This window comes from Oncorhynchus keta, chromosome 14 (assembly GCF_023373465.1).
Source record: "Oncorhynchus keta strain PuntledgeMale-10-30-2019 chromosome 14, Oket_V2, whole genome shotgun sequence".
In the NCBI taxonomy this organism is placed as follows: domain Eukaryota; kingdom Metazoa; phylum Chordata; class Actinopteri; order Salmoniformes; family Salmonidae; genus Oncorhynchus; species Oncorhynchus keta.
In genome coordinates this window covers 1,705,103-1,727,674 of record NC_068434.1, presented here as the reverse complement: position 1 = coordinate 1,727,674, position 22,572 = coordinate 1,705,103, and the positions used below count along the sequence as shown (strand labels likewise).

At 39.2% G+C, this 22,572-nt stretch overlaps 1 protein-coding gene across 12 annotated transcripts in view; it reads left to right on the top strand.

Annotated features, from left to right (window-relative positions):
* The window catches only part of bmp3 (bone morphogenetic protein 3), a 135,085-nt gene that overhangs the window by 10,564 nt on the left and 101,949 nt on the right, over window positions 1-22,572 (top strand). The window lies entirely within an intron of this gene.

Below are 22,572 nucleotides of genomic sequence, written 5' to 3'. Positions count from 1 at the left end.
AACCCTCATCCTGGAGAGCTGCAGGTTGAGCAGGCTTTTGTTCCAAGTTCTTGATGAGCAGAATCAGGTGTAACAAAGTGATGCACACTGAAGCTCTCCAGAGCCTGTCCTGGCAGGCTCATATAACAGCTACTCACAGACTCTGTTTGTCAACTTCCGTGGCCCTTCAGCACCACCGTGTGGCAGAATGTAGAACTGCTGTTGTCAACCATTGTTTCTCAATTATGATCTTAACACTTGGGTTTCCACATTTTTCTGCTCATGATCCCAAATTTACGTCAAGAAATTCTGGTGACCCCAATTTGGAGAGTAATGTAGTTGATTGGTTTTTGATATTGAACAACAGGGCATGTGGAATGTTGTGTATTATGACGAGCAGTCTGTGCTGATAGCAATGAACACAACTGTGTGCACATGATGTTCTGAGTCAAGAATGGTGACATCACGCCGGCTCTTTCAGACATCTGGTCTGGTTAGTTACTCCAGTCTGATAGAACAGTGTGTTACTCCGGTCTGATAGAACAGTGTGTTACTCCAGTCTGACAGAACATTGTTTGGTTAGTTACTCCAGTCTGACAGAACATTGTTTGGTTAGTTACTCCAGTCTGATAGAACATTGTCTGGTTAGTTACTCCAGTCTGATAGAACAGTGTGTTACTCCGGTCTGATAGAACAGTGTGTTACTCCAGTCTGACAGAACATTGTTTGGTTAGTTACTCCAGTCTGACAGAACATTGTTTGGTTAGTTACTCCAGTCTGATAGAACATTGTCTGGTTAGTTACTCCAGTCTGATAGAACATTGTGTTACTCCAGTCTAATAGAACATTGTGTTACTCCAGTCTGATAGAACATTGTGTTACTCCAGTCTGATAGAACATTGTGTTACTCCAGTCTAATGAACATTGTGTTACTCCAGTCTGATAGAACATTGTGTTACTCCAGTCTGATAGAACTTTGTGTTACTCTGTTCAGATGGAACATTGTCTGGTTAGTTACTCCAGTCTGATAGAACATTGTCTGGTTAGTTCCTCCAGTCTGACAGAACATTGTCTGGTTAGTTACTCCAGTCTGATAGAACATTGTCTGGTTAGTTACTCCAGTCTGACAGAACATTGTCTGGTTAGTTACTCCAGTCTGATAGAACATTGTCTGGTTAGTTACTCCAGTCTGACAGAACATTGTCTGGTTAGTTACTCCTGTCTGACAGAACATTGTCTGGTTAGATACTCCAGTCTGATAGAACATTGTGTTACTCCAGTCTGATAGAACATTGTCTGGTTAGTTACTCCAGTCTGACAACATTGTCTGGTTAGTTACTCCAGTCTGACAGAACATTGTCTGGTTAGTTACTCCAGTCCGATAGAACATTGTCTGGTTAGTTACTCCAATCAGATAGAACATTGTGTTACTACTCCAGTCTGACAGAACATTGTTTTGTTAGTTACTCCAGTCTGATAGAACATTGTCTGGTTAGTTACTCCAGTCTGATAGAACATTGTCTGGTTAGTTACTCCAGTCTGATAGAACATTTCTGGTTAGTTACTCCAGTCTGATAGAACATTGTCTGGTTAGTTTCTAAAGTCTGACAGAACATTGTCTGGTTAGCTACTCCAGTCTGACAGAACATTGTCTGGTTAGTTACTCCAGTCTGACAGAACAATGTCTGGTTATTTACTCCGGTCTGACAACATTGTCTGGTTAGTTACTCCAGTCAGATAGAACATTGTGTTACTCCAGTCTGATAGAGCATTGTCTGGTTAGTTACTCCAGTCTGATAGAACATTGTCTCATTAATTACTCCTGTCTGATAGAACATTGTCTGGTTAGTTACTCCAGTCTGACAGAACATTGTCTGGTTAGTTACTCCAGTCTGACAGAACATCGTCTCGTTAGTTACTCCAGTCTGATAGAACATTGTCTCATTAATTACTCCTGTCTGATAGAACATTGTCTGGTTAGTTACTCCAGTCTGATAGAACATTGTGTTACTCCAGTCTGATAGAACATTGTCTGGTTAGTTACTCCAATCAGATAGAACATTGTCTGATTAGTTACTCCAGTCTGATAGAACATTGTCTGGTTAGTTACTCCACTCTGATAGAACATTGTGTTACTCCAGTCTGATAGAACATTGTGTTACTCCAGTCTGACAGAACATTGTGTTACTCCAGTCTGATAGAACATTGTCTGGTTAGTTACTCCAGTCTGATAGAACATTGTCTGGTTAGTTACTCCAGTCTGACAACATTGTCTGGTTAGTTACTCCAGTCTGATAGAACATTGTGTTACTCCAGTCTGACAGAACATTGTGTTACTCCAGTCTGATAGAACATTGTCTGGTTAGTTCCTCCAGTCTGACAGAACATTGTCTGGTTAGTTACTCCAGTCTGATAGAACATTGTCTGGTTAGTTACTCCAGTCTGACAGAACATTGTCTGGTTAGTTACTCCAGTCTGATAGAACATTGTCTGGTTAGTTACTCCAGTCTGACAGAACATTGTCTGGTTAGTTACTCCTGTCTGACAGAACATTGTCTGGTTAGATACTCCAGTCTGATAGAACATTGTGTTACTCCAGTCTGATAGAACATTGTCTGGTTAGTTACTCCAGTCTGACAACATTGTCTGGTTAGTTACTCCAGTCTGACAGAACATTGTCTGGTTAGTTACTCCAGTCCGATAGAACATTGTCTGGTTAGTTACTCCAATCAGATAGAACATTGTGTTACTCCAGTCTGACAGAACATTGTTTTGTTAGTTACTCCAGTCTGATAGAACATTGTCTGGTTAGTTACTCCAGTCTGACAGAACATTGTCTGGTTAGTTACTCCAGTCTGACAGAACATCGTCTCGTTAGTTACTCCAGTCTGATAGAACATTGTCTCATTAATTACTCCTGTCTGATAGAACATTGTCTGGTTAGTTACTCCAGTCTGATAGAACATTGTGTTACTCCAGTCTGATAGAACATTGTCTGGTTAGTTACTCCAATCAGATAGAACATTGTCTGATTAGTTACTCCAGTCTGATAGAACATTGTCTGGTTAGTTACTCCACTCTGATAGAACATTGTGTTACTCCAGTCTGATAGAACATTGTGTTACTCCAGTCTGACAGAACATTGTGTTACTCCAGTCTGATAGAACATTGTCTGGTTAGTTACTCCAGTCTGATAGAACATTGTCTGGTTAGTTACTCCAGTCTGACAACATTGTCTGGTTAGTTACTCCAGTCTGATAGAACATTGTGTTACTCCAGTCTGACAGAACATTGTGTTACTCCAGTCTGATAGAACATTGTCTGGTTAGTTCCTCCAGTCTGACAGAACATTGTCTGTTACTCCAGTCTGATAGAACATTGTCTGGTTAGTTACTCCAGTCTGACAGAACATTGTCTGGTTAGTTACTCCAGTCTGATAGAACATTGTCTGGTTAGTTACTCCAGTCTGACAGAACATTGTCTGGTTAGTTACTCCTGTCTGACAGAACATTGTCTGGTTAGATACTCCAGTCTGATAGAACATTGTGTTACTCCAGTCTGATAGAACATTGTCTGGTTAGTTACTCCAGTCTGACAACATTGTCTGGTTAGTTACTCCAGTCTGACAGAACATTGTCTGGTTAGTTACTCCAGTCCGATAGAACATTGTCTGGTTAGTTACTCCAATCAGATAGAACATTGTGTTACTCCAGTCTGACAGAACATTGTTTTGTTAGTTACTCCAGTCTGATAGAACATTGTCTGGTTAGTTACTCCAGTCTGATAGAACATTGTCTGGTTAGTTACTCCAGTCTGATAGAACATTTCTGGTTAGTTACTCCAGTCTGATAGAACATTGTCTGGTTAGTTTCTAAAGTCTGACAGAACATTGTCTGGTTAGCTACTCCAGTCTGACAGAACATTGTCTGGTTAGTTACTCCAGTCTGACAGAACAATGTCTGGTTATTTACTCCGGTCTGACAACATTGTCTGGTTAGTTACTCCAGTCAGATAGAACATTGTGTTACTCCAGTCTGATAGAGCATTGTCTGGTTAGTTACTCCAGTCTGATAGAACATTGTCTCATTAATTACTCCTGTCTGATAGAACATTGTCTGGTTAGTTACTCCAGTCTGACAGAACATTGTCTGGTTAGTTACTCCAGTCTGACAGAACATCGTCTCGTTAGTTACTCCAGTCTGATAGAACATTGTCTCATTAATTACTCCTGTCTGATAGAACATTGTCTGGTTAGTTACTCCAGTCTGATAGAACATTGTGTTACTCCAGTCTGATAGAACATTGTCTGGTTAGTTACTCCAATCAGATAGAACATTGTCTGATTAGTTACTCCAGTCTGATAGAACATTGTCTGGTTAGTTACTCCACTCTGATAGAACATTGTGTTACTCCAGTCTGATAGAACATTGTGTTACTCCAGTCTGACAGAACATTGTGTTACTCCAGTCTGATAGAACATTGTCTGGTTAGTTACTCCAGTCTGATAGAACATTGTCTGGTTAGTTACTCCAGTCTGACAACATTGTCTGGTTAGTTACTCCAGTCTGATAGAACATTATCTGGTTAGTTCCTCCAGTCTGATAGAACATTGTCTGGTTAGTTACTCCAGTCTGATAGAACATTGTGTTACTCCAGTCTGATAGAACATTGTGTTACTCTGTTCAGATGGAACATTGTCTGGTTAGCTACTCCATTCTGATAGAACATTGTGTTACTCCAGTCTGACAGAACATTGTGCTACTCCAGTCTGATAGAACATTGTGTTACTCCAATCAGATAGAACATTGTGTTACTCCAGTCTGATAGAACATTGTGTTACTCTGGTCAGATGGAACATTGTGTTACTCCAGTCTGATAGAACATTGTCTGGTGAGTTACTCCAGTCTGATAGAACATTGTGTTACTCCAGTCTGATAGAACATTGTGTTACTCCAATCAGATAGAACATTGTGTTACTCCAGTCTGATAGGACATTGTGTTACTCCAGTCTGATAGAACATTGTGTTACTCTGGTCAGATGGAACATTGTGTTACTCCAGTCTGATAGAACATTGTGTTACTCCAGTCTGATAGAACATTGTGTTACTCTGTTCAGATGGAACATTGTCTGGTTAGCTACTCCATTCTGATAGAACATTGTGTTACTCCAGTCTGACAGAACATTGTGCTACTCCAGTCTGATAGAACATTGTGTTACTCCAATCAGATAGAACATTGTGTTACTCCAGTCTGATAGAACATTGTGTTACTCTGTTCAGATGGAACATTGTCTGGTTAGCTACTCCAGTCTGATAGAACATTGTCTGGTTAGTTACTCCAGTCTGATAGAACATTGTCTGGTTAGTTACTCCAGTCTGATAGAACATTGTCTGGTTAGTTACTCCAGTCTGATAGAACATTGTGTTACTCCAGTCTGATAGAACATTGTGTTACTCCAGTCTGATAGAACATTGTGTTACTCCAGTCTGATAGAACATTGTGTTACTCCAGTCTGATAGAACATTGTCTGGTTATTTACTCCAGTCTGATAGAACATTGTGTTACTCCAGTCTGATAGAACATTGTTTTACTCCAGTCTGATAGAACATTGTGTTACTCCAGTCTAATAGAACATTGTGTTAATCCAGTCTGATAGAACATTGTGTTACTCCAGTCTGATAGAACATTGTGTTACTCCAGTCTGATAGAACATTGTGTTACTCCAGTCTGATAGAACATTGTGTTACTCCAATCAGATAGAACATTGTGTTACTCCAGTCTGATAGAACATTGTGTTACTCCAGTCTGATAGAACATTGTATTACTCTGGTCAGATGGAACATTGTGTTACTCCAGTCTGATAGAACATTGTGTTACTCTGTTCAGATGGAACATTGTCTGGTTAGTTACTCCAGTCTGATAGAACATTGTCTGGTTAGTTCCTCCAGTCTGACAGAACATTGTCTGGTTAGTTACTCCAGTCTGATAGAACATTGTCTGGTTAGTTACTCCAGTCTGACAGAACATTGTCTGGTTAGTTACTCCAGTCTGATAGAACATTGTCTGGTTAGTTACTCCAGTCTGACAGAACATTGTCTGGTTAGTTACTCCTGTCTGACAGAACATTGTCTGGTTAGATACTCCAGTCTGATAGAACATTGTGTTACTCCAGTCTGATAGAACATTGTCTGGTTAGTTACTCCAGTCTGACAACATTGTCTGGTTAGTTACTCCAGTCTGACAGAACATTGTCTGGTTAGTTACTCCAGTCCGATAGAACATTGTCTGGTTAGTTACTCCAATCAGATAGAACATTGTGTTACTCCAGTCTGACAGAACATTGTTTTGTTAGTTACTCCAGTCTGATAGAACATTGTCTGGTTAGTTACTCCAGTCTGATAGAACATTGTCTGGTTAGTTACTCCAGTCTGATAGAACATTTCTGGTTAGTTACTCCAGTCTGATAGAACATTGTCTGGTTAGTTTCTAAAGTCTGACAGAACATTGTCTGGTTAGCTACTCCAGTCTGACAGAACATTGTCTGGTTAGTTACTCCAGTCTGACAGAACAATGTCTGGTTATTTACTCCGGTCTGACAACATTGTCTGGTTAGTTACTCCAGTCAGATAGAACATTGTGTTACTCCAGTCTGATAGAGCATTGTCTGGTTAGTTACTCCAGTCTGATAGAACATTGTCTCATTAATTACTCCTGTCTGATAGAACATTGTCTGGTTAGTTACTCCAGTCTGACAGAACATTGTCTGGTTAGTTACTCCAGTCTGACAGAACATCGTCTCGTTAGTTACTCCAGTCTGATAGAACATTGTCTCATTAATTACTCCTGTCTGATAGAACATTGTCTGGTTAGTTACTCCAGTCTGATAGAACATTGTGTTACTCCAGTCTGATAGAACATTGTCTGGTTAGTTACTCCAATCAGATAGAACATTGTCTGATTAGTTACTCCAGTCTGATAGAACATTGTCTGGTTAGTTACTCCACTCTGATAGAACATTGTGTTACTCCAGTCTGATAGAACATTGTGTTACTCCAGTCTGACAGAACATTGTGTTACTCCAGTCTGATAGAACATTGTCTGGTTAGTTACTCCAGTCTGATAGAACATTGTCTGGTTAGTTACTCCAGTCTGACAACATTGTCTGGTTAGTTACTCCAGTCTGATAGAACATTATCTGGTTAGTTCCTCCAGTCTGATAGAACATTGTCTGGTTAGTTACTCCAGTCTGATAGAACATTGTGTTACTCCAGTCTGATAGAACATTGTGTTACTCTGTTCAGATGGAACATTGTCTGGTTAGCTACTCCATTCTGATAGAACATTGTGTTACTCCAGTCTGACAGAACATTGTGCTACTCCAGTCTGATAGAACATTGTGTTACTCCAATCAGATAGAACATTGTGTTACTCCAGTCTGATAGAACATTGTGTTACTCTGGTCAGATGGAACATTGTGTTACTCCAGTCTGATAGAACATTGTCTGGTGAGTTACTCCAGTCTGATAGAACATTGTGTTACTCCAGTCTGATAGAACATTGTGTTACTCCAATCAGATAGAACATTGTGTTACTCGAGTCTGATAGGACATTGTGTTACTCCAGTCTGATAGAACATTGTGTTACTCTGGTCAGATGGAACATTGTGTTACTCCAGTCTGATAGAACATTGTGTTACTCCAGTCTGATAGAACATTGTGTTACTCTGTTCAGATGGAACATTGTCTGGTTAGCTACTCCATTCTGATAGAACATTGTGTTACTCCAGTCTGACAGAACATTGTGCTACTCCAGTCTGATAGAACATTGTGTTACTCCAATCAGATAGAACATTGTGTTACTCCAGTCTGATAGAACATTGTGTTACTCTGTTCAGATGGAACATTGTCTGGTTAGCTACTCCAGTCTGATAGAACATTGTCTGGTTAGTTACTCCAGTCTGATAGAACATTGTCTGGTTAGTTACTCCAGTCTGATAGAACATTGTCTGGTTAGTTACTCCAGTCTGATAGAACATTGTGTTACTCCAGTCTGATAGAACATTGTGTTACTCCAGTCTGATAGAACATTGTGTTACTCCAGTCTGATAGAACATTGTGTTACTCCAGTCTGATAGAACATTGTCTGGTTATTTACTCCAGTCTGATAGAACATTGTGTTACTCCAGTCTGATAGAACATTGTTTTACTCCAGTCTGATAGAACATTGTGTTACTCCAGTCTAATAGAACATTGTGTTAATCCAGTCTGATAGAACATTGTGTTACTCCAGTCTGATAGAACATTGTGTTACTCCAGTCTGATAGAACATTGTGTTACTCCAGTCTGATAGAACATTGTGTTACTCCAATCAGATAGAACATTGTGTTACTCCAGTCTGATAGAACATTGTGTTACTCCAGTCTGATAGAACATTGTATTACTCTGGTCAGATGGAACATTGTGTTACTCCAGTCTGATAGAACATTGTGTTACTCCAGTCTGATAGAACATTGTGTTACTCCAGTCTGATAGAACATTGTTTTACTCCAGTCTGATAGAACATTGTGTTACTCCAGTCTGATCGAACATTGTGTTACTCCAGTCTGATAGAACATTGTTTTACTCCAGTCTGATAGAACATTGTGTTACTCCAGTCTGATAGAACATTGTGTTACTCCAGTCTGATAGAACATTGTGTTACTCCAGTCTGATAGAACATTGTGTTACTCTGTTCAGATGGAACATTGTGTTACTCCAGTCTGATAGAACATTGTGTTACTCCAGTCTGACAGAACATTGTGCTACTCCAGTCTGATAGAACATTGTGTTACTCCAATCAGATAGAACATTGTGTTACTCCAGTCTGATAGAACATTGTGTTACTCTGTTCAGATGGAACATTGTCTGGTTAGCTACTCCAGTCTGATAGAACATTGTCTGGTTAGTTTCTCCAGTCTGATAGAACATTGTCTGGTTAGTTACTCCAGTCTGATAGAACATTGTGTTACTCCAGTCTGATAGAACATTGTGTTACTCTGGTCAGATGGAACATTGTGTTACTCCAGTCTGATAGAACATTGTCTGGTGAGTTACTCCAGTCTGATAGAACATTGTGTTACTCCAGTCTGATAGAACATTGTGTTACTCTGTTCAGATGGAACATTGTCTGGTTAGTTACTCCAGTCTGACAGAACATTGTGTTACTCCAGTCTGATAGAACATTGTGTTACTCCAGTCTGATGGAACATTGTGTTACTCCAGTCTGATAGAACATTGTGTTCCTCCAGTCTGATAAAACATTGTGTTACTCGAGTCTGATAGAACATTGTGTTACTCCAGTCTGATAGAACATTGTGTTACTCCAGTCTGATAGAACATTGTGTTACTCCAGTCTGATAGAACATTGTCTGGTTATTTACTCCAGTCTGATAGAACATTGGCTGGTTCTTTACTCCAGTCTGATAGAACATTGTGTTACTCCAGTCTGATAGAACATTGTGTTACTCCAGTCTGATAGAACATTGTGTTACTCCAGTCTGATAGAACATTGTGTTACTCCAGTCTGACAGAACATTGTGCTACTCCAGTCTGATAGAACATTGTGTTACTCCAATCAGATAGAACATTGTGTTACTCCAGTCTGATAGAACATTGTGTTACTCCAGTCTGATAGAACATTGTGTTACTCCAGTCTGATAGAACATTGTGTTACTCCAGTCTGATAGAACATTGTGTTACTCCAGTCTGATAGAACATTGTGTTACTCTGTTCAGATGGAACATTGTCTGGTTAGCTACTCCATTCTGATAGAACATTGTGTTACTCCAGTCTGACAGAACATTGTGCTACTCCAGTCTGATAGAACATTGTGTTACTCCAATCAGATAGAACATTGTGTTACTCCAGTCTGATAGAACATTGTGTTACTCTGTTCAGATGGAACATTGTCTGGTTAGCTACTCCAGTCTGATAGAACATTGTGCTACTCCAGTCTGATAGAACAATGTGTTCCTCCAGTCTGATAAAACATTGTGCTACTCCAGTCTGATAGAACATTGTGTTACTCCAATCAGATAGAACATTGTGTTACTCCAGTCTGATAGAACATTGTGTTACTCTGTTCAGATGGATCAGATGGATTGTCTGGTTAGCTACTCCAGTCTGATAGAACATTGTGTTACTCCAGTCTGATAGAACATTGTGTTACTCCAGTCTGATAGAACATTGTGTTACTCCATTCTGATAGAACATTGTGTTACTCCAGTCTGATAGAACATTGTGTTACTCCAGTCTGATAGAACATTGTGTTACTCCAGTCTGATAGAACATTGTGTTACTCCATTCTGATAGAACATTGTGTTACTCCAGTCTGATAGAACATTGTGTTACTCCAGTCTGATAGAACATTGTGTTACTCCAGTCTGACAGAACATTGTGTTACTCCAGTCTGATAGAACATTGTCTGGTTAGTTACTCCAGTCTGATAGAACATTGTGTTACTCCAGTCTGATAGAACATTGTGTTACTCTGGTCAGATGGAACATTGTGTTACTCCTGTCTGATAGAACATTGTGTTACTCTGTTCAGATGGAACATTGTCTGGTTAGTTACTCCAGTCTGATAGAACATTGTGTTACTCCAGTCTGATAGAACATTGTGTTACTCCAGTCTGATAACATTGTGTTACTCCAGTCTGATATAACATTGTGTTACTCTGTTCAGATGGAACATTGTCTGGTTAGCTACTCCAGTCTGATAGAACATTGTCTGGTTAATTACTCCAGTCTGATAGAACATTGTGTTACTCCAGTCTGATAGAACATTGTGTTACTCCAGTCTGACAGAACATTGTGTTACTCCAGTCTGATAGAACATTGTCTGGTTAGTTACTCCAGTCTGATAGAACATTGTGTTACTCCAGTCTGATAGAACATTGTGTTACTCTGGTCAGATGGAACATTGTGTTACTCCTGTCTGATAGAACATTGTCTGGTGAGTTACTCCAGTCTGATAGAACATTGTGTTACTCCAGTCTGATAGAACATTGTGTTACTCTGTTCAGATGGAACATTGTCTGGTTAGTTACTCCAGTCTGACAGAACATTGTGTTACTCCAGTCTGATAGAACATTGTGTTACTCCTGTCTGATGGAACATTGTGTTACTCCAGTCTGATAGAACATTGTGTTCCTCCAGTCTGATAAAACATTGTGTTACTCGAGTCTGATAGAACATTGTGTTACTCCAGTCTGATAGAACATTGTGTTACTCCAGTCTGATAGAACATTGTGTTACTCCAGTCTGATAGAACATCGTCTGGTTATTTACTCCAGTCTGATAGAACATTGTCTGGTTATTTACTCCAGGCTGATAGAACATTGTGTTACTCCAGTCTGATAGAACATTGTGTTACTCCAGTCTGATAGAACATTGTGTTACTCCAGTCTGATAGAACATTGTGTTACTCCAGTCTGATAGAACATTGTGTTACTCCAGTCTGATAGAACATTGTCTGGTTATTTACTCCAGTCTGATAGAACATTGTGTTACTCCAGTCTGATCGAACATTGTGTTACTCCAGTCTGATAGAACATTGTTTTACTCCAGTCTGATAGAACATTGTGTTACTCCAGTCTGATAGAACATTGTGTTACTCCAGTCTGATAGAACATTGTCTGGTTAGTTACTCCAGTCTGATAGAACATTGTGTTCCTCCAGTCTGATAGAACATTGTGTTACTCCAGTCTGATAGAACATTGTGTTACTCCAGTCTGATAGAACATTGTGTTACTCGAGTCTGATAGAACATTGTGTTACTCCAGTCTGATAGAACATTGTGTTACTCCAGTCTGATAGAACATTGTGTTACTCCAGTCTGATAGAACATTGTCTGGTTATTTACTCCAGTCTGATAGAACATTGTGTTACTCCAGTCTGATCGAACATTGTGTTACTCCAGTCTGATAGAACATTGTTTTACTCCAGTCCGATAGAACATTGTGTTACTCCAGTCTGATAGAACATTGTGTTACTCCAGTCTGACAGAACATTGTGTTACTCCAGTCTGATAGAACATTGTGTTACTCCAGTCTGATAGAACATTGTCTGGTTATTTACTCCAGTCTGATAGAACATTGTCTGGTTATTTACTCCAGTCTGATAGAACATTGTGTTACTCCAGTCTGATAGAACATTGTGTTACTCCAGTCTGATAGAACATTGTGTTACTCCAGTCTGATAGAACATTGTGTTACTCCAGTCTGACAGAACATTGTGCTACTCCAGTCTGATAGAACATTGTGTTACTCCAATCAGATAGAACATTGTGTTACTCCAGTCTGATAGAACATTGTGTTACTCCAGTCTGATAGAACATTGTGTTACTCCAGTCTGATAGAACATTGTGTTACTCCAGTCTGATAGAACATTGTGTTACTCCAGTCTGATAGAACATTGTGTTACTCTGTTCAGATGGAACATTGTCTGGTTAGCTACTCCATTCTGATAGAACATTGTGTTACTCCAGTCTGACAGAACATTGTGCTACTCCAGTCTGATAGAACATTGTGTTACTCCAATCAGATAGAACATTGTGTTACTCCAGTCTGATAGAACATTGTGTTACTCTGTTCAGATGGATCAGATGGATTGTCTGGTTAGCTACTCCAGTCTGATAGAACATTGTGTTACTCCAGTCTGATAGAACATTGTGTTACTCCAATCAGATAGAACATTGTGTTACTCCAGTCTGATAGAACATTGTGTTACTCCAGTCTGATAGAACATTGTGTTACTCCAGTCTGATCGAACATTGTGTTACTCCAGTCTGATAGAACATTGTGTTACTCTGTTCAGATGGAACATTGTCTGGTTAGCTACTCCATTCTGATAGAACATTGTGTTACTCCAGTCTGACAGAACATTGTGCTACTCCAGTCTGATAGAACATTGTGTTACTCCAATCAGATAGAACATTGTGTTACTCCAGTCTGATAGAACATTGTGTTACTCTGTTCAGATGGAACATTGTCTGGTTAGCTACTCCAGTCTGATAGAACATTGTCTGGTTAGTTACTCCAGTCTGATAGAACATTGTGTTACTCCAGTCTGATAGAACATTGTGTTACTCCAGTCTGACAGAACATTGTGTTACTCCAGTCTGATAGAACATTGTCTGGTTAGTTACTCCAGTCTGATAGAACATTGTGTTACTCCAGTCTGATAGAACATTGTGTTACTCTGGTCAGATGGAACATTGTGTTACTCCTGTCTGATAGAACATTGTGTTACTCTGTTCAGATGGAACATTGTCTGGTTAGTTACTCCAGTCTGATAGAACATTGTGTTACTCCAGTCTGATAGAACATTGTGTTACTCCAGTCTGATAACATTGTGTTACTCCAGTCTGATAGAACATTGTGTTACTCTGTTCAGATGGAACATTGTCTGGTTAGCTACTCCAGTCTGATAGAACATTGTCTGGTTAATTACTCCAGTCTGATAGAACATTGTGTTACTCCAGTCTGATAGAACATTGTGTTACTCCAGTCTGACAGAACATTGTGTTACTCCAGTCTGATAGAACATTGTCTGGTTAGTTACTCCAGTCTGATAGAACATTGTGTTACTCCAGTCTGATAGAACATTGTGTTACTCTGGTCAGATGGAACATTGTGTTACTCCTGTCTGATAGAACATTGTCTGGTGAGTTACTCCAGTCTGATAGAACATTGTGTTACTCCAGTCTGATAGAACATTGTGTTACTCTGTTCAGATGGAACATTGTCTGGTTAGTTACTCCAGTCTGACAGAACATTGTGTTACTCCAGTCTGATAGAACATTGTGTTACTCCTGTCTGATGGAACATTGTGTTACTCCAGTCTGATAGAACATTGTGTTCCTCCAGTCTGATAAAACATTGTGTTACTCCAGTCTGATAGAACATTGTGTTACTCCAGTCTGATAGAACATTGTGTTACTCCAGTCTGATAGAACATTGTGTTACTCCAGTCTGATAGAACATCGTCTGGTTATTTACTCCAGTCTGATAGAACATTGTTTTACTCCAGTCTGATAGAACATTGTGTTACTCCAGTCTGATAGAACATTGTGTTACTCCAGTCTGATAGAACATTGTGTTACTCCAGTCTGATAGAACATTGTGTTACTCCAGTCTGATAGAACATTGTGTTACTCCAGTCTGATAGAACATTGTCTGGTTATTTACTCCAGTCTGATAGAACATTGTGTTACTCCAGTCTGATAGAACATTGTGTTACTCCAGTCTGATAGAACATTGTGTTACTCCAGTCTGATAGAACATTGTGTTACTCCAGTCTGATAGAACATTGTGTTACTCCAGTCTGATAGAACATTGTGTTACTCCAGTCTGATAGAACATTGTCTGGTTAGTTACTCCAGTCTGATAGAACACTCCAGTCTGATAAAACATTGTGTTACTCCAGTCTGATAGAACATTGTGTTACTCCAGTCTGATAGAACATTGTGTTACTCCAGTCTGATAGAACATTGTGTTACTCCAGTCTGATAGAACATTGTGTTACTCCAGTCTGATAGAACATTGTGTTACTCCAGTCTGATAGAACATTGTCTGGTTATCTGATAGAACATTGTGTTACTCCAGTCTGATAGAACATTGTGTTACTCCAGTCTGATAGAACATTGTGTTACTCCAGTCTGATAGAACATTGTTTTACTCCAGTCCGATAGAACATTGTGTTACTCCAGTCTGATAGAACATTGTGTTACTCCAGTCTGATAGAACATTGTGTTACTCCAGTCTGATAGAACATTGTGTTACTCCAGTCTGATATAACATTGTGTTGCTCCAGTCTGATAGAACATTGTGTTACTCCAGTCTGATAGAACATTGTGTTACTCCAATCAGATAGAACATTGTGTTACTCCAGTCTGATAGAACATTGTGTTACTCCAGTCTGATAGAACATTGTGTTACTCTGGTCAGATGGAACATTGTGTTACTCCAGTCTGATAGAACATTGTGTTACTCCAGTCTGATAGAACATTGTGTTACTCCAGTCTGATAGAACATTGTGTTACTCCAGTCTGATAGAACATTGTCTGGTTATTTACTCCAGTCTGATAGAACATTGTGTTACTCCAGTCTGATTGAACATTGTGTTACTCCAGTCTGATAGAACATTGTTTTACTCCAGTCTGATAGAACATTGTGTTACTCCAGTCTGATAGAACATTGTGTTACTTCCAGTCTGATAGAACATTGTCAGTTAGTTACTCCAGTCTGATAGAACATTGTGTTACAGTCTGATAGAACATTGTGTTACTCCAGTCTGATAGAATTGTCTGGTTTTTCTCCAGTCTTAGAACATTGTGTTACTCCAGTCTGATAGAACATTGTGTTACTCCAGTCTGATAGAACATTGTGTTACTCCAGTCTGATAGAACATTGTGTTACTCCAGTCTGATAGAACATTGTGTTGTCCAGTCTGATAGAACATTGTGTTACTCCAGTCTGATAGAACATTGTCTGGTTAGTTACTCCAGTCTGATAGAACATTGTGTTACTCCAGTCTGATAGAACATTGTGTTACTCCAGTCTGATAGAACATTGTGTTACTCCAGTCTGATAGAACATTGTGTTACTTTCCAGTCTGATAGAACATTGTGTTACTCCAGTCTGATAGAACATTGTGTTACTCCAGTCTGATAGAACATTGTGTTACTCCAGTCTGATAGAACATTGTCTGGTTATTTACTCCAGTCTGATAGAACATTGTGTTACTCCAGTCTGATAGAACATTGTGTTACTCCAGTCTGATAGAACATTGTTTTACTCCAGTCTGATAGAACATTGTGTTACTCCAGTCTGATAGAACATTGTGTTGTCCAGTCTGATAGAACATTGTGTTACTCCAGTCTGATAGAACATTGTGTTACTCCAGTCTGATAGAACATTGTGTTACTCCAGTCTGATAGAACATTGTGTTACTCCAGTCTGATAGAACATTGTGTTACTCCAGTCAGATAGAACATTGTGTTACTCCAGTCTGATAGAACATTGTGTTACTCCAGTCTGATAGAACATTGTGTTACTCTGGTCAGATGGAACATTGTGTTACTCCAGTCTGATAGAACATTGTGTTACTCCAGTCTGATAGAACATTGTGTTACTCCAGTCTGATAGAACATTGTGTTACTCCAGTCTGATAGAACATTGTCTGGTTATTTACTCCAGTCTGATAGAACATTGTGTTACTCCAGTCTGATTGAACATTGTGTTACTCCAGTCTGATAGAACATTGTCTGGTTAGTTACTCCAGTCTGATAGAACATTGTGTTACTCCAGTCTGATAGAACATTGTGTTACTCTGTTCAGATGGAACATTGTCTGGTTAGTTACTCCAGTCTGACAGAACATTGTGTTACTCCAGTCTGATAGAACATTGTGTTACTCCAGTCTGATAGAACATTGTGTTACTCCAGTCTGATAGAACATTGTGTTACTCCAGTTTGATGGAACATTGTGTTACTCCAGTCTGATAGAACATTGTGTTACTCCAGTTCAGATGGAACATTGTGTTCCTCCAGTCTGATAAAACATTGTGTTACTCCAGTCTGATAGAACATTGTGTTACTCCAGTCTAATAGAACATTGTGTTACTCCAATCAGATAGAACATTGTGTTACTCCAGTCTGATAGAACATTGTGTTACTCTGTTCAGATGGAACATTGTCTGGTTAGCTACTCCAGTCTGATAGAACATTGTCTGGTTAGTTACTCCAGTCTGATAGAACATTGTGTTACTCCAGTCTGACAGAACATTGTGTTACTTCAGTCTGATAGAACATTGTCTGGTGAGTTACTCCAGTCTGATAGAACATTGTGTTACTCCAGTCTGATAGAACATTGTCTGGTGAGTTACTCCAGTCTGATAGAACATTGTGTTACTCCAGTCTGATAGAACATTGTGTTACTCTGTTCAGATGGAACATTGTCTGGTTATTGTGTTACTCCAGTCTGATAGAACAGAACATTGTGTTACTCCAGTCTGATAGAACATTGTGTTACTCCAGTCTGATAGAACATTGTGTTATTCCAGTCTGATAGAACATTGTGTTATTGTGTTCCAGTCTGATGGAACATTGTGTTACTCCAGTCTGATAGAACATTGTGTTACTCCAGTCTGATAGAACATTGTGTTACTCCAGTCTGATAGAACATTGTGTTACTCCAGTCTGATAGAACATTGTCTGGTTATTTACTCCAGTCTGATAGAACATTGTCTGGTTATTTACTCCAGTCTGATAGAACATTGTGTTACTCCAGTCTGATAGAACATTGTGTTACTCCAGTCTGATAGAACATTGTGTTACTCCAGTCTGATAGAACATTGTGTTACTCTGGTCAGATGGAACATTGTGTTACTCCAGTCTGATAGAACATTGTGTTACTCCAGTCTGATAGAACATTGTGTTACTCCAGTCTGATAGAACATTGTGTTACTCCAGTCTGATAGAACATTGTTTTACTCCAGTCTGATAGAACATTGTGTTACTCCAGTCTGATAGAACATTGTGTTACTCCAGTCTGATAGAACATTGTTTTACTCCAGTCTGATAGAACATTGTGTTACTCCAGTCTGATAGAACATTGTGTTACTCCAGTCTGATAGAACATTGTCTGGTTAGTTACTCCAGTCTGATAGAACATTGTGTTCCTCCAGTCTGATAGAACATTGTGTTACTCCAGTCATTGATAGAACATTGTGTTACTCCAGTCTGAACATTGTGTTACTCCAGTCTGACAGATTGGAACATTGTGTTACTCCAGTCTGATAGAACATTGTGTTACTCCAGTCTGATAGAACATTGTGTTACTCCAGTCTGATAGAACATTGTGTTACTCCAGTCTGATAGAACATTGTCTGATAGTTATTTACTCCAGTCTGATAGAACATTGTGTTACTCCAGTCTGATAGAACATTGTGTTACTCCAGTCTGATAGAACATTGTTTACTTCCAGTCTGATAGAACATTGTGTTACTCCAGTCTGATAGAACATTGTGTTACTCCAGTCTGATAGAACATTGTGTTACTTCCAGTCTGATAGAACATTGTGTTACTCCAGTCTGATAGAACATTGTGTTACTCCAGTCTGATAGAACATTGTGTTACTCCAGTCTGATAGAACATTGTGTTACTCCAGTCAGATAGAACATTGTGTTACTCCAGTCTGATAGAACATTGTGTTACTCCAGTCTGATAGAACATTGTGTCTGGTTAGATAGAACATTGTGTTACTCCAGTCTGATAGAACATTGTGTTACTCCAGTCTGATAGAACATTGTGTTACTCCAGTCTGATAGAACATTGTGTTACTCCAGTCTGATAGAACATTGTCTGGTTATTTACTCCAGTCTGATAGAACATTGTGTTACTCAAGTCTGATTGAACATTGTGTTACTCCAGTCTGATAGAACATTGTTTTACTCCAGTCTGATAGAACATTGTGTTACTTCCAGTCTGATAGAACATTGTGTTACTCCAGTCTGATAGAACATTGTCTGATAGTTAGTTACTCCAGTCTGATAGAACATTGTGTTACTTCCAGTCTGATAGAACATTGTGTTACTCTGTTCAGATGGAACATTGTCTGGTTAGTTACTCCAGTCTGACAGAACATTGTGTTACTCCAGTCTGATAGAACATTGTGTTACTCCAGTCTGATAGAACATTGTGTTACTCCAGTCTGATAGAACATTGTGTTACTCCAGTCTGATGGAACATTGTGTTACTTCCAGTCTGATAGAACATTGTGTTACTCCGTTCAGATGGAACATTGTGTTCCTCCAGTCTGATAAAACATTGTGTTACTCGAGTCTGATAGAACATTGTGTTACTCCAGTCTAATAGAACATTGTGTTACTCCAATCAGATAGAACATTGTGTTACTCCAGTCTGATAGAACATTGTGTTACTCTGTTCAGATGGAACATTGTCTGGTTAGCTACTCCAGTCTGATAGAACATTGTCTGGTTAGTTACTCCAGTCTGATAGAACATTGTGTTACTCCAGTCTGATAGAACATTGTGTTACTCCAGTCTGATAGAACATTGTGTTACTCCAGTCTGATAGAACATTGTGTTACTCCAGTCTGATAGAACATTGTGTTACTCCAGTCTGATAGAACATTGTCTGGTTATTTACTCCAGTCTGATAGAACATTGTGTTACTCCAGTCTGATTGAACATTGTGTTACTCCAGTCTGATAGAACATTGTTTTACTCCAGTCTGATAGAACATTGTGTTACTCCAGTCTGATAGAACATTGTGTTACTCCAGTCTGATAGAACATTGTCTGGTTAGTTACTCCAGTCTGATAGAACATTGTGTTACTCCAGTCTGATAGAACATTGTGTTACTCTGTTCAGATGGAACATTGTCTGGTTAGTTACTCCAGTCTGACAGAACATTGTGTTACTCCAGTCTGATAGAACATTGTGTTACTCCAGTCTGATAGAACATTGTGTTACTCCAGTCTGATAGAACATTGTGTTACTCCAGTCTGATGGAACATTGTGTTCCTCCAGTCTGATAAAACATTGTGTTACTCGAGTCTGATAGAACATTGTGTTACTCCAGTCTAATAGAACATTGTGTTACTCCAATCAGATAGAACATTGTGTTACTCCAGTCTGATAGAACATTGTGTTACTCTGTTCAGATGGAACATTGTCTGGTTAGCTACTCCAGTCTGATAGAACATTGTCTGGTTAGTTACTCCAGTCTGATAGAACATTGTGTTACTCCAGTCTGATAGAACATTGTGTTATTCCAGTCTGACAGAACATTGTGTTACTCCAGTCTGATAGAACATTGTCTGGTTAGTTACTCCAGTCTGATAGAACATTGTGTTACTCCAGTCTGACAGAACATTGTGTTACTTCCAGTCTGATAGAACATTGTCTGGTGAGTTACTCCAGTCTGATAGAACATTGTGTTACTCCAGTCTGATAGAACATTGTTGTGAGTTACTCCAGTCTGATAGAACATTGTGTTACTCCAGTCTGATAGAACATTGTGTTACTCTGTTCAGATGGAACATTGTCTGGTTAGTTACTCCAGTCTGACAGAACATTGTGTTACTCCAGTCTGATAGAACATTGTGTTACTCCAGTATGATAGAACATTGTGTTATTCCAGTCTGACAGAACATTGTGTTACTCCAGTCTGATAGAACATTGTGTTACTCCAGTCTGATAGAACATTGTGTTACTCCAGTCTGACAGAACATTGTGTTACTCCAGTCTGATAGAACATTGTCTGGTTAGTTACTCCAGTCTGATAGAACATTGTGTTACTCCAGTCTGATAGAACATTGTGTTACTCCAGTCTGATAGAACATTGTGTTACTCCAGTCTGATAGAACATTGTGTTACTCTGTTCAGATGGAACATTGTCTGTTAGCTACTCCAGTCTGATAGAACATTGTCTGGTTATTTACTCCAGTCTGATAGAACATTGTGTTACTCCAGTCTGATAGAACATTGTTTTACTCCAGTCTGATAGAACATTGTGTTACTCCAGTCTGATAGAACATTGTGTTACTCCAGTCTGATAGAACATTGTTGTTAGTTACTCCAGTCTGATAGAACATTGTGTTACTCCAGTCTGATAGAACATTGTGTTACTCTGTTCAGATGGAACATTGTCTGGTTAGCTACTCCATTCTGATAGAACATTGTGTTACTCCAGTCTGACAGAACATTGTGTTACTCCAGTCTGATAGAACATTGTGTTACTCTGTTCAGATGGAACATTGTCCTGTTAGCTACTCCAGTCTGATAGAACATTGTCTGGTTAGTTTCTCCAGTCTGATAGAACATTGTCTGGTTAGTTACTCCAGTCTGACAGAACATTGTGTTACTCCAGTCTGATAGAACATTGTGTTACTCCAGTCTGATAGAACATTGTGTTACTCCAGTCTGATGGAACATTGTGTTACTCCAGTCTGATAGAACATTGTGTTACTCCGTTCAGATGGAACATTGTGTTCCTCCAGTCTGATAAAACATTGTGTTACTCAGTCTGATAGAACATTGTGTTACTCCAGTCTAATAGAACATTGTGTTACTCCAATCAGATAGAACATTGTGTTACTCCAGTCTGATAGAACATTGTGTTACTCTGTTCAGATGGAACATTGTCTGGTTAGCTACTCCAGTCTGATAGAACATTGTCTGGTTAGTTACTCCAGTCTGATAGAACATTGTGTTACTCCAGTCTGATAGAACATTGTGTTACTCCAGTCTGACAGAACATTGTGTTACTCCAGTCTGATAGAACATTGTCTGTTAGTTACTCCAGTCTGATAGAACATTGTGTTACTCCAGTCTGACAGAACATTGTGTTACTTCAGTCTGATAGAACATTGTCTGGTGAGTTACTCCAGTCTGATAGAACATTGTGTTACTCCAGTCTGATAGAACATTGTCTGGTGAGTTACTCCAGTCTGATAGAACATTGTGTTACTCCAGTCTGATAGAACATTGTGTTACTCTGTTCAGATGGAACATTGTCTGGTTAGTTACTCCAGTCTGACAGAACATTGTGTTACTCCAGTCTGATAGAACATTGTGTTACTCCAGTCTGATAGAACATTGTGTTATTCCAGTCTGACAGAACATTGTGTTACTCCAGTCTGATAGAACATTGTGTTACTCCAGTCTGATAGAACATTGTGTTACTCCAGTCTGACAGAACATTGTGTTACTCCAGTCTGATAGAACATTGTCTGGTTAGTTACTCCAGTCTGATAGAACATTGTGTTACTCCAGTCTGATAGAACATTGTCTGGTGAGTTACTCCAGTCTGATAGAACATTGTGTTACTCCAGTCTGATAGAACATTGTGTTACTCTGTTCAGATGGAACATTGTCTGGTTAGTTACTCCAGTCTGACAGAACATTGTGTTACTCCAGTCTGATAGAACATTGTGTTACTCCAGTCTGATAGAACATTGTGTTATTCCAGTCTGACAGAACATTGTGTTACTCCAGTCTGATAGAACATTGTGTTACTCCAGTCTGATAGAACATTGTGTTACTCCAGTCTGACAGAACATTGTGTTACTCCAGTCTGATAGAACATTGTCTGGTTAGTTACTCCAGTCTGATAGAACATTGTGTTACTCCAGTCTGATAGAACATTGTGTTACTCCAGTCTGATAGAACATTGTGTTACTCCAGTCTGATAGAACATTGTGTTACTCTGTTCAGATGGAACATTGTCTGGTTAGCTACTCCAGTCTGATAGAACATTGTCTGTTATTTACTCCAGTCTGATAGAACATTGTGTTACTCCAGTCTGATAGAACATTGTTTTACTCCAGTCTGATAGAACATTGTGTTACTCCAGTCTGATAGAACATTGTGTTACTCCAGTCTGATAGAACATTGTCTGGTTAGTTACTCCAGTCTGATAGAACATTGTGTTACTCCAGTCTGATAGAACATTGTGTTACTCTGTTCAGATGGAACATTGTCTGGTTAGCTACTCCATTCTGATAGAACATTGTGTTACTCCAGTCTGA